This window comes from Trachemys scripta, chromosome 17, assembly GCF_013100865.1.
Source record: "Trachemys scripta elegans isolate TJP31775 chromosome 17, CAS_Tse_1.0, whole genome shotgun sequence".
Classification (NCBI taxonomy): domain Eukaryota; kingdom Metazoa; phylum Chordata; order Testudines; family Emydidae; genus Trachemys; species Trachemys scripta.
Window position 1 is genome coordinate 9,024,516 of NC_048314.1, and position 13,398 is coordinate 9,037,913.

The 13,398-nt window shown below is 46.2% G+C and overlaps 1 long non-coding RNA gene across 4 annotated transcripts in view; it reads left to right on the forward strand.

Annotated features, from left to right (window-relative positions):
• The window catches only part of LOC117889454, a 62,091-nt gene that overhangs the window by 3,358 nt on the left and 45,335 nt on the right, over positions 1–13,398 (forward strand). The window contains exons 2-4 of one of the 4 annotated variants that reach the window (XR_004648482.1): positions 399–557; positions 6,175–6,392; positions 10,765–12,185. This is a non-coding gene — a long non-coding RNA (uncharacterized LOC117889454). Of the gene's footprint in view, positions 1–398; positions 558–6,174; positions 6,921–10,764; positions 12,186–13,398 lie in introns of those variants that run through there. The other 3 variants (XR_004648481.1, XR_004648479.1, XR_004648480.1) reach the window with 3 other exon arrangements.

Genomic DNA, 13,398 nt, shown 5'->3' on the forward strand with positions numbered 1-13,398 from the left:
CACAAAAGCTTATGCCCAAATAAATGTTAGTCTTTAAGGTGTTTGTTGTTTTTGTCATTTTATTGTAATTAATTAAAATAAAAGAAGCCTCTGTGCTGGTCTCAGGCACTCAGAACGAACATAACCCGTGAGAGCCTGTTTGTGACTAAGCATTAAAAAATGCCAGTCATGTATTTTTGTTGATAATAAAACAATACAGGAAAGGAGGCAAAGAAAAGTTCACTATCTACGCATTCCTACAGCTGACTTGGGTGATAAGAATATATAGCGTTGGCATTTTAAAATTCTTGCTAACATACAGTACTTGTTGATATTAATTAAAAATAATAATAATAAAATGCTTACCTATCAGTATGATGGATGTCTCTGTTTTTTATCACAAAAATCACTGACGGCAGGGAGCATTGGAGAGAGAACTTCCCTCGTGAATCACTTTCGGCGTTTAATCTCTGACGGTAATTGGTCTTGATCACCATGAGAGCAGAGGATCCAATCTCACAATGGTACGTTGTGGAGAAGGGCATCAGGAACTTGACCGCCCATTGTGACAGGTTCAGGTAATCTTCCATCCTTTGTGCCCGAAAATCTGCCGAAGGTTTGCGTGTTAACTCTTATTTAAACCCACTGTCAGAAGAGAGATCTAAACGTTTCTCCTGCACATGCACTGACAGATGAGGGATTGGGAGAGATTGTGTCGTGTATGCAGGCATTTGCATTGTCTATGTAGGGGAAATATTTTCTAAGTTGCTGGCTAAGTTGTTGCAAGTGCTCCATAATGTCAGCTTTCACACTCCCATCACTGCATATTGCCATTTGTTGTGAGACGTTTTTGCACTATTAGAAAGCAGTCAATCACATTTCTCTTTAAGCAGCTAGCCCAAAATAGTAGTTTCTTAATCATGGATTCAGTTTTCTTTTGTGTTTTGAAAATAGTGATGTTTAAGCCCTGAAGGCCTAAATTGAGCTCGTTGAGGCAAGAAAAAATGTCTGCCAAGTAGGCTAATCACTGAAGCCAGGCAGCATCTTCCAAGCAAGAGGACAGTGCAAAGGGGAGTGGTTGGTAAAAAAACCCGTAAAGCTCGCTGCACAGCTCAAAGAGTCATGTCAGCACTTTGCCACGCAACAAGCAGTGAACCTCAGTGTGCATTAGTAGCATCAAATGGTCACTTCCCATTTCATCACACGGTAGCAAAAATTCTCGAATTTAGAGGCTGAGCCTTAGCAAAGTTAACCATTTTGATTGCATTAAATAACACTGACGTTAAGTATTCAGGCATTTTTGGGGAAGCAAGGACCTCTTTGCGGAGTCTGCAGTGCACCGATGTGGCTTCTCTTGCTACAGCCTTGATACAAACTACAACTCCACTGTGCTTTCCCGTCTCTGAGTTTGCCCCATCAGTACAAATCCCTACACAGTGGGACCAGTCAATTCCATTCTCACTCAGGAAGTTATCAAGCAGTAAAAAAATCCCTTCTTCTGTTGTTCGGGTAGGCAGGGGCTTTCATACATATAACTAACATAAACCAAAAGATTAGCTAGGCTAGCTAAATCTGTGGATTTGTCTAGTTGCAGAGAATGATAGTCACTGTTTCTAATGTGAAAGAGAGACCATTTTCTGCCATATCAGCACTGCACTGTGACACAGTGTTATCGGAGAAGAGTACGGTATGAAGTTTTTCCTGCTTTTCCACGGAGCCATTGAAAAACTGAGTTGGTTTGTCCTTAAATTGATTTTGTTTATGTAGCGCCCCCCTCTCCACCCGGTTACCTTCTTTAATGCCAATCTGCTTACAGGTTTTGATGGACAGGTCTGGGTTCTTCTGGATCCTGCCACCCACTCAGCAGGGTGTATCTTCTTTATTTTTTCCTATGAATTTATTTGGCAGTGCCTCCACCCCCCCTCGCTCCTTCCTATCAGGGTCACCAAGGCAGCTTGGGAGGAAAATTCTAACCTCGGGGTAACCCCCACTTACTTGCCAGCTAGTTGGAGACTCCCAAGAAATAACACAAATACATACAATGTATTCAACACAGTAATTATATTAAACAGGAGACATATTTAAAATAACAGGGTAAAACACTATTCTTAGGGTCACTGGTGCCCACGCTAATAATACCCGTGACTTTCCCCAGTCATGGGACCTGATGTATGAAATGTAAGATTAGTGTCCCATTGGTACGTGTACTTTGTTGGGGCCCTTCATGATCTATGACCACAATATCTTCTCTGCAGTGGTTTAGCAGTGCGGCTGACTGGGTTAAGTACAACCTAAAGGACTCGCAAGTGGGAGGAGGTGGTAAGTCCCTCCACAGATTTAATATGCAGCTGGTTATAAAATCCCCAAACCCTCACTCTCTGGCTTGAGGACACAGTTCAGGGAGTAGGGGGTCCCCAAAACAAGTTTCCTGACTGACTAACTAAAAGATGGTGAAAAGCAACAGAGGGTCCTGTGGCACCTTTGAGACTAACAGAAGTATTGGGAGCATAAGCTTTCGTGGGTAAGAACCTCACTTCTTCAGATGCAAGATAAAAGATGGTGCACTCACAAACTCCATGAATGATCCTCAGGTTCAGAGCTGACTCTGGACTCCTCAATCACTGCAGAGGGGCTGATCTCTGCCGGCCGGGATCCTCTTCAGGCACGGGTCAGGCTGCTTCAGTCCCAGGATTTCCCCTCACCACAAAGTGGTGTAGGGCTCAAGGTGCAGATTACACAACTACACTAACATCCAAACTGTAGTCTCCTAGCCCAGCGTCCAGACACACACACAGCAGGCAGCAGCCCTAGACTAGCAGTCAGAGCAGAGCTGACCATGTGGTGACTGGACTCACTTAGGGAGCTGGAGGGAAAACTCAGCCTGGCTGGGGAAGTTTCCCAGCAAAACTCTACAAACTGGGAATCATCAGTGGAGAGGGAAAAGCCCAGCTGAGGGATCTGGCTTTCAGGTCCCTAGAGGCCAGTTCTCAGGGGGAACCCTGCCTGCAGGCCTGGGACTCCCCAGCTCCCCACACAGCCAGTCCTGCCCTTGCCCTGGCTGGCTCCAGACGGACTCAAAAAATGGCTTCTCCCCTCTCCTGAACAACTTGGGAGGGCCTCTCACTACCTATTAGTTGCCGGGCAGACTCGGAGTCTGCCTTGACTCCCCCTCCGTACCAGGGACAGTGTTCCCCTCCCTGAGCTGCCAGCAGACAGAGCCCCAGGAATCTAGGTCATCTCCTTGGGGGTTACATTTAGTCTCTAGATGCCAGCAAAAAAGGGATGAGTTAAGACTGTGTGATTTGATCAATCTTTGATATCCAGTATCCCCATTCCATATAAATCCAAGTTCACTGTAACTTTCATCAGACTTGCTTCCCCCGCCCCCATTCTTTGTCCTGCTCTGTTGCATGCTTCCCAGATTGAACTTGTAAATCAGGCATGGCCTCCTCTGCGTTCGCGCCCCTACAGTGACCAGCAGTAGTTGAATGAGCTGAAAATGTGATTGCACTGGCCTCCTGCTGATCTCTATTTGTTCCACCCTTTGCTAATGTCCAAGTCTTGAGCCAGCGAGCCATATTTTCCCACTGAACTGAAGCCTAAAAACTCTTAACTCTGACACCAGATGTCAATAGCGGCTTGTAAGAATGAGGCGAATTAGACCTCATTAGCGTTAGCCTCGCTAATGAGCCCTAATTGGCCTCACACTTGTAGCGTTTATACGTGTTTATAGTGTTAACCTTGCCCAGCAGAAATGAAACGTACACTAAGGCGGCTGTCATTTTAATTAAAAGGAGATTAAACATTGATTAGATTGCAAGTCTTACTAAATAAAATGCGCTGTTTGCCACTACAGGATTTTTCTCATGTACTTTCTGACAAGAGCTCACATACCCCTAGGGTTACATGTACCTCAGCTTGAAAACCACTGATCTAGGGAGTCAGTCTAAATGATATAAATTATAAATGACATAAAGCATTCAGCATAATGGCACCCTGATCTCAGATGGGGGATTCTAGATGCTACCACAATATAATCAAGAAAGAGGGAAATTAACATATTTCTAAGTGTAATAATAACAAGAATAGTACTTTGAATATCTGTGCAATGAATATGTAAGACAGAGTGGCTGAGGTAATATCTTTTATTTAGGGTGACCAGATGTCCCGATTTTATAGGGACAGTCCCGATATTTGGAGCTTTTTCTTATATAGGCTGCTATTACCCCCAACCCCCATCCCGATTTTTCACACTTGCTGTCTGGTGACCCTACTTTTGTTGGACCAGCTTCTGTTGATGAGAGATGAACTTTCAAGTTTACACACAGATCTTCTTCTATTGACGCCATCTGAGCTTCTAAAAGTGTTTTACAAATATGAATGGAATAAGCATCCTAATATCCCGGTGAGGTAGGTGAGTATTATCACCATCTTTCAAAAGTAGAGTGTAAAAGGTCCCCGAAGATCCATGCCTTCAAACCCTTAGATATGTACTTATTCTCATGAAAAGCAACAGAGTCTCCTGTGGCACCTTTAAGACTAACAGATGACTAACATGAGTAGTTCAAGTGGAATAAATGGGAATATTTGCTTAAGTACAAACAACTCAAATGAATAAATGTTTGATGGCTGCCACCATGGTCAACACACCAGGGATTGAATGGGGAACCTCAAGAACTAAAAGCAGGAACTGCTACAATTTGAGCTAAAGAATCAGTCCTCTGTAGTTGGGACTATAACAGATTCATTTTCTTTGTGGATGGTGCAGCGAATGACTTGTAACACTAACTCATCAATGAGTTACATTTGCAGGATTTAGCGTCAAGGTGACTTGCCTTCGGTCACACAACAAGTTGGTTTCAGAGCTGTCGAAAGAATACAGTTCTCTAGACTTTCAGTCTCATGTTCTAACCACTAGATCAGATTCCTTCCTATGTGAGAGTCATATGACAAAAAATGAAAAAGGAACAAAAGAACAGGGGTGGAAGAAAGAAAAAGAAATTAAGCAAAAGATTGGTGCTTCTATTTGATTGCACAGGGCATTTCTCTGAATGAGCAGTTGCGGAGGTTCTACAGTGGGTTGTGAAAATGACAGAATTAGTTTCCTTTTCTGTGTCACTAGGAATCCCCAAGATGAATCTGATTGAAACAGTTTGAAGAGTAAAATGGACTGAGTTTTCATCCTTTGTGCTGTTTTGGCATTTCACTTCTCTTGGAGAAAGGAAGCAGACCCACCAGTTTCATTTGCCTTTCTATTCAGTTTCCAGTTTGCAGTCAGAGAGTGCAAACACGGCCGGGGAATACTGAAACCCCAGCAAGACCATTTTCAATTAAATGTAAAAGAAGGCACAGATCTTTAGGTCCAGCCAAGCTATCCTTGGAATGTGTGCTGAAGGGGATGGGGGCAAACATGACATTCAGCAGTTCTCCAGCCTTGAGGGCAACCAGGGTTGGTTTATGTTCCAGCATAAATTAGAGCAGCCTCTGATTTATTCTGGTAGTAAATCAAGCCCCTGGGAACTGTTCTAGTGCTCCAAGGGTCTCCAGAGAGCAAATCCTACTTTTGGCGCACCAACTCCCTTCTCCCCAGTATGCTGGGTAGTGGTGCTGGGGAAACCAAGAACATGCTCCAGTCCCACCTCCACCTCAGACCTTTCCACCTCTGATGTTTCATGTACCACTTGCTAGATAATAGCCCATAAGAACTCCATGCCTGTGAAATTACTCTAACTCTTTACTAAGAGACGTCTTTGCAGAGATGTTGCAGGTACAGCTAGAAATCCAGTCAAGGGCATACACTCTGGTTTCCTGTGCCTGCTCCAAATGTTTCCTTCCTGCAACCTGGGCTCCAAGTTCCATGTAGGTTGTTACTTCTTTCCTTCAATGTTTTTCTTGTGGCTGAATGGCTCATCTAGTTCAATAGGCTAGAACCCATTATGGACACAGCGAACTCTTTCGAATATATTGCTTAGTGTGCCCTCAGATGTTGGTAATGGCTAGTGACTTCTTTTCAATGAGCTGTTCAGTGATTTGGGGTCAGCGCAGATCTTCCATTTTCTTGCCACTACTAGGCTACAGATCTACTCTGGGTCAGCTTCGAGAGGTGTTGTGATGAATGTAATGTAATCTTTGAGGATCTGCCAATTCCTTCTTCATATTTCTCCAGTCTAATATTGCTGTTTGTCATTGTTACAGGGGTTACATTGCGACAGGCTCCACAGTCCAGTGGGAATCAAGCTGGTTATTGATCTAATAGCATACCTGCAAATGCGGCCTTTGAATGACTGGCAACCTTCTTCTGCAGCATGTGTATATTGACAGTTGTTGGGTCTGCTAAAGTCATCCTGCCAATGTCCTCGTCTTCATTGGATGTCCTCAGTTACTGCATGTGCTGCTCCATTTTCCTTCCTGGGGTAAGCTGCAGCATTGGGACACAAAGTGCTTCTGTTTCCCACAACCCTGGCCCTGCTACCCACAGACTGGGCATTTTTCTTTCTGCCTTTCTTTGTGTTTTTTTGTGGTACTTATCAGGGTGCTGGAATGAGGGGGCCATGGCCCCCCACCTTTAAAAGTGGAAGGGCTATGCCCAAGGTCTGTGGGGGGCAGGAGCAGGATTGGGGGGCAGAGGGAAACTGCCCCCCAGCATGAGTCGGTGGAGCGGAGTGGGTTGGGGCCAGGTCGCTCCACTTCCTGCTGTCTAGTGATTGTTGGGCGGGCCCGACCCCACACTCGGAGCGGCGGGAAGTGGAGTGACCCGGCCCCAGCCCGCTCCGCTCTGCTCCCCTGGCTCCCAGCTTTGGGACTTGGGGGTAGGGGGGAACCACCCCTCAGCACTTACCAGCGGCGTGACTGGGAGCCAGCACAGCAGAGTGGGCTGGGGCTGGGTCGCTCCATTTCCCGCCGCCTGGTGAGTGCAGGGTGTGCCCAACCCCTACTGCAGTCCCCCGGGACGTAGCTCAGGGGAAGGGGTGGAGCGGGGGTGGGGCTGGGGCAGAGCAGGGGTGGGAAGAGGCAGGGCGGGGGTAGAGCAGGGGTGGGGGCTTTGGGGAAGGAGTGCCATGATTTTAAAACCAAACTGGCTCTTCATTAGTAGAATTATTTACTGATATGTTAGTATTCCAGCCATGTGCACACAGACTGGCTTCTGCTACCTCCTTCAAACTCTTCACTCCTTCAGCCTCTGCTACTCTCTCTAAGGAGTTTGCGACACATGACACGCACCCGGGCTTGAGAAGAGACACAAAGGGCAATAATGACTCTATATCACCAGGGGATTCCCCTAAGCAAAGGGACTCTCCAGTTACCCTTTTTGGTCAGGCTTCTGTGCCCAGGGCATTAGGGAAGCAACACATTAGGGACAGAGCAAGGGCTGAGGACTGGGTTTAAACCAGGGATGGCAACCTTTCAAAAGTGGTGTGCCGAGTCTTCAGTTATTCACTCTAATTTAAGGTTTCGCGTGCCAATAATATATTTTAACTTTTTTAGAAGGTCTCTTTCTATAAGTCTATAATTTATAACTAAACTATTGTTGTATGTAAAGTAAATAAGATTTTTAAAATGTTTAAGAAGCTTCATTTAAAAGTAAATTAAAATGCAGAGCCCCCCAAACCGGTGGCCAGGACCCGGGCAGTGTGAGTGCCACTGAAAATCAGCTCGCGTGCCGCCTTTGGCACACTTGCCATAGGTTGCTTACCCCGGTCTAAACAATGAAAATGTTTCTAGTCATATTAACATTTGTGAAGCTATCTCTCCCTCACCTCCCTGCCCCCAGGAAACCCTAAAATTGGGATGTAAACTACCTGACAGGATCCCCAAGTCCTTTCCTTTATTTAGGGGAAAAAAGGGTATTTATGAGCTTGTCTTCTGAAAGGGACAAGTACATCAAAGCTGTGCAGACCTCACGCGATGTATCTGCAAAGTATCAATGCCTAGAGAATGGATTCTAAATATACATTTTTTTGAAAATGAAAACCTACTACATTATCATAAGAAAGCAAAGAAACAATAGTTACTGTCTTCCACACATTCTCTTTCAACCTACTTTGGTCAACGGTGTTAAGAACAATTCTCATCCGAGCTCAGAAAAGTCAGGGATCATGGGGAAAATTCGTGCTTTTGACCCAGAGGAAAATGTTGCCCTACAGGTCAGAGGGGTTGGCCAGACATTGCTTCTGGAACTGCCCCTTCCCAGCCTAGCAGGGAAGTAGGCCTTCATCAGCCAACCTTTGTGTCCAATGAAGTTTTGAGAAGATGATTATGGGCCAGATCCTCGGCTTAGGAGCATTGGCAGAGCTGCATTGACTTCAACAGAGCTATAGCAATTTACACCAGAATCTGGATCTCCTTTCTATAGGCACAGTTGTGACCCACACGAGGTGCCTGTAGAGGGAAATAACGCCTGGCCCCTATGCCCCATCTTGTGTGAGTGGGTCGGGAATGGACACAGTGTGGGCAGAGTTTTGATGTGATCAGGAAATAACCTGCACCAGATAAAGGCCTGGCACAGATTTTTTTTTTCCCCTCTTGAAGCAAGTGATGATATGCACTCAGACAATCACACTATGGTCCCCAGTCGGCTCCAGTGCATAGTTGCACTGCCCTTGCTAGAGGCTTGTGGCAAAACCTTTGTATCCTCAGGGGTGAAGATGGGTTGAGTTGGACCCTGTCCCGATTGATTAAATAAACCTCAGGGAGCAAGTGCAAAGGAGAATATTTATTTTTTTCCACCCTCTGCTGCCCAGAGTCTGTATTATTAAATGTTCCTCCACGGAAGAGCCGAGAGCTAAACAATCTGCTGTGCTGCGTTTGCATTGGCCTGCCTTCCCCATGTGTCTTGTTAGTCCTTCAGAAGTAAATTACTGCACGCGAACAGAGCTAGTGTTTACTGCAGGCACATCAAGAGGCTGCCAAAGATACACAAAGTGACATCGGTTAGGCATATTTTTTTCGGTCCGAGGGAGAAAAAAACAAAACAGAACAAGAGGATCCAGAAAGTGATTTTAGACATCACAGAAGGGACCAGATGGTTCCTGTTTCTTGCACGGCTGCAAAAAGGGAGGAGTAAGTAGCCATCTGCTGCAGTTGAAATCCCCTGCCCTCTGGGGAGCAATTCGTCCCAAAAGAGGTGGAAAAGGGCAGGGACAAGCTACCCCACTTTGCACTGGCCCCGGGGCTAACAGGCCTCTGAGAAGGGGAGAGCTGATGCAATATCCTTAAGAGATATTGCAGCCTGCTCTCTGCATGGAGCTTCTTGGGAGACCAGCCTTCCCCAGCTCCCCTTTGGGCAGTGCAGTTGTGCAGCGGCCTCGAAACGCCCAGTATGTCATATAAATTACCTCCCCCAAAAACGCAGAAAGTTCAATCATACAGAGTGGCAAAGGGGCATTAGGAATTAGAGGCCAGGGGCAAAAGATATGCCATTATTTTAGTCTTGAAAAAAGAGAGATGGAGGGGCAAGAAGACACAGGGAAATCGCACTAGACTCAGTGAAGCTGCAATGTCTGCCACCAGATTCAAACTTTTCCCACAGTCTGATCATATCTAGATTCCTGCTTTATGTTCAGGTGCCCCTCAAGTCCTAAACAACCCACTTGCAGAGGAGAAAGTTCTTGCATCAAGCATCTTGCAACAGAAAGGAGGCTGTTGAGACATGAGAGAAAGGACTTGGGAGGGGAGCAGAGGAGATCACGTAGTTCAGTGAGTAATCCCGAAGAGACACAGGAATGGGAAGAGTATCTGCAGTTACACTAAATAGGATGAAATTAAGAAGGACTCTTAATCCTCATGATTCAGGGCACAAGGAAATCATTAGCTGAGATCAGGAGGAAGTATCATCCTATTATTTAATATTGCATAACTGGATGCTGTCTGAGAATTTAATGTTCTCCTCTTAAGTTTCCAGCACAGGTCACTGATAGAGGCAGCAAATGGTAAGATATTGGACTAGAGGTACCAGTTGAGTTTTCTGGCATGGCTCAAGAACATTGAGGGCTTTAAAGATTTGTACCAAGACCTTGAACACGGCCTGGAATTAGATGGGAAGCCAGGCGGTGAATGAGGCAGCTATGTATGTCAGTCTAGGCTGCCCAATAACAGGGTTGATGTATGTTAGATCAATGGGAGATTCCTCATGGCCTTCGCAGACAAACCCAAGTAGAGTGTACAGGCCGGCTTGGAGGTGACAGAGGCAAGGGCCATCGTGGCTAATCCTGCTTCTGAAAGAATGAGGAGCAATCTCCTATGTAGCTAAGAGTGGGAAAAGCTGCTATGTGGGGGTCAGAGATGAGTCCAGAAGAAGACAGACACTGTGCGCCGCTGTGACCAGCAGAGGCCAGATGCTCTCAGAGTGGGCAGAGATCCAAAATCCTGATGCTTCCCTCTTCATACCAATATCTCCTACATTTTTCTGGGTTGAGCTTGAGTTGTAGCCTTTCCAAGCCACTCAGGCACTGGGATGTTTGAATAATAGCCCCGTAGAGTCACCATGTGAGTTGCTGGCAATGCACTTGCTCGGGTGGGAAACTCCCAGTTTGAATCTCTGTTTTCCTTCCACCAGCACACCCTTCATGCAACCGTTGGCTGCAGTTATAACGAATATACTTGCCCCTATGATACCTACCATTGTAAAATGTGATAGCCAGAGGTTAAGAAATGAGTAAATACAGCTGGATAAATACAAGAACGCAGGCAGCTGCGAATGGTGATGGGTGAACCTCAGAAAGTTCAACATCTGGGAGACACACCTAAAATATTACTCTGGATTCTGCAAAACAATCAAATTCTCAGAAAAGCAGTAAACTCTGTTAGCTGCAAGCCATGAACTGGTGCCGATAGCAAATACCACAAGAAAACTCCATCTGATAGCATTTTGGCATTTCCAGCTTTGATCCATGCTGCCAATCACACATTTCAAAATCTGAGAAGTTTTTTGGAGGGTTAAAAATGGGCAAAGATTCTGGGGAGTGGTTCTTTATTTAGCAGATGTTTATTTTCCAAGCCCTCACACTGAGGTTCTGGATGTCTCAGTGGAGGGCAACTGCATCTGGATTTCCCCACACAGGTCCATCAGGGCCACCCACTCTTGGCTTCCAGCTCCCACACTGTTACCTTTATGGGTGGAGACCCTTGTCTCTCTCCCTTCTGACTGGGGTATTCCCAGGCTACACAGTGCTCTGCCTTCACTGTGTATTTCCTAGAGAGACAGGCTGCCTAAACAGACCTGCTTGCTTTCTTTTCAGAGACTGGTAACAGAGACTTGTTACAGATACAAGTAACCTCTTCGTTGGTCCTCCAATCTCTGTCTGGGTGGATTTTTGAAATATGAACAAATGTCCAGGAAGTATGGTATTTCCATTCTTACTTCCGTGCTGCTGTTGGCAGCGGTGCTGCTTACAGAGTTGGGCAGCTGGAGAGTGGCAGCTGTTGGCTGGGTGCCCAGCTCTGAAGGCAGCACGGCCACCAGTAACAATGCAGAAGTAAGGGTAGCATGGTGTGGTATTGGCACCCTTACTTCTGCGGTGGTGCTGCTTTCAGAGCTGGGTGGCTGGAGAGCAGCAGTTGCTTTATTGCCTCTTTTCCCCTTCAGCTCTCCCTCCCCAGGCAGTGTCCTCTCTTTGGGAACTCGAAATATGTTCACTGTAGGTTACATGTTCATCAGAGCTTCAGCTCAGAACAAGCGTCGAGTCTTTGTAAGGCCTCAGTAAGCGAAATCCTTCCAATCCCCCTAAGGATTGGGAGCCTCCCTGGACCAGAAGTCCTGTCCATTTGCTGGCTCAGGAAGAGGGCCCGGAGTCAGTTTAAAACTCAGGCTTTTTATCCAAAAGTCTTTGGCTTTTGATCTCTGGAGAATCTAGGTTGAATTAGTGTATGCATATCTCCCCCGGAAGTGGTTTCAAAGACTGGAGGAAGTAAATTAGCATCCCCTCACCTTACAAGAGAAAGTACATATGATGCCACAACAACACATACACAACTGCATTTTGAATACAAAGTACGCCGAAGATGTTAATCCTAGTTCAATTCAATGTAATTCAATAAAGTTTATCTTAATTCCCTTAGGTTTCTGTCACCCTGGACAGTGTGTTCTATCGCTGTGTCTTCGCTGACACAAAAATGGTCCTTTGATGGTGAGATAACAAACACGTGCAATAGCTGTCTTGTAAAATCCTAGGTGGTGATAAGGCATCCACAGCATTTTCTGGGAGGTAGCAAGGTCAGCCCTATCCCCCCTTGTGATAGCCTGTTTAAATGCCACACTGGCTAACAATGGGGTAAGAAGAGCCTGAGCCCAATTAGGCCAGTAGGCAGCATCTGGAGGGGATTAGGCAGAACTGATGATCAAACCCAACTGGAGAGGAGCAGCGTTCTGAAGGAAGGAACACAGGGTAGTGAGGGAAGGCCATGGAGGAGACCCAGAGGAGAGGTAGCTGGGAGTTTCTTCTCCTGGACTAAAGGCAGAAAGAAGCCTGAAATTTGGAGCTAATTAGTAGGGACCGAGCCAGGCAGAAGCCTAGGAGTCTGCACCCTGAAATAAAAGCAAGAAAGACACTTGCCAACATGAGACTGAGCCCCAGCAAGAAGCGCTGCAGAAGGAGGCTGCGGGACTTGGGAGGGAAGCTGTGGGAATCGGTGAAGGGAAAACCCTGTGTATGGACAGGTAAATGGTGAAGGCTACAGGAGATGGTGAGTCTCACTACAGCAGGCAGGAAAGAGAGTCTGTTGTGTGATGGAGACTGAGGAAGTACCAAGATGGCAGGAGCTGAGGGGTTCTCACAGTGGTGAGCCCCAGAGAGGCTGGGAATTGAGTGGGACTAGAAATACACGAGGGGGATTTCTTTGAGTGGTCTATGTCAGTGGTTCTCAACCAAGAGTATATATACCCCAGGGGTATACAGAGGACTTCTAGGGGTACTCAACTCATCTACATCAGTGTTTCTCAGCCTGGGGGGTTGCAGGATGGGTTTAGGGGGGTTGCAGGTACAGGGATGGCATTAAGAGTTGTAAGCAGGGCAATTGCCTGGGATCCCATGCCACAGGGGGCCTGGCACAACTAAGTTTCATGCTTCAGCCCCGCCACCTGGGACTCGGGCTTCAGATAAGGCACACGAGTGAAAACCAGGCTCAAGCATCACACTGAAATGTAAGTCCAATATTTATATTCCAATCACTTTAATTTATAATGATATGGGAAAAATGAGAAAGTCGGCCATTTTTCAGTAACCGTGCGCTGTGACACTTCTTTGTATCTTTGTCTGATTTTGTAAGCAAGTAGTTTTTAAGTGAGGTGAAACTTGGGGTACGCAAGACAAATCAGACTCCTGAAAGGGGGACAGTCGTCTGGAAAGGTTGAGAACCTCTGGTCTGTGTTGAAGATCTTCGGTGGGGACCCATAGGTCTTAGTGACTGCCAGGAAGAGGGGTT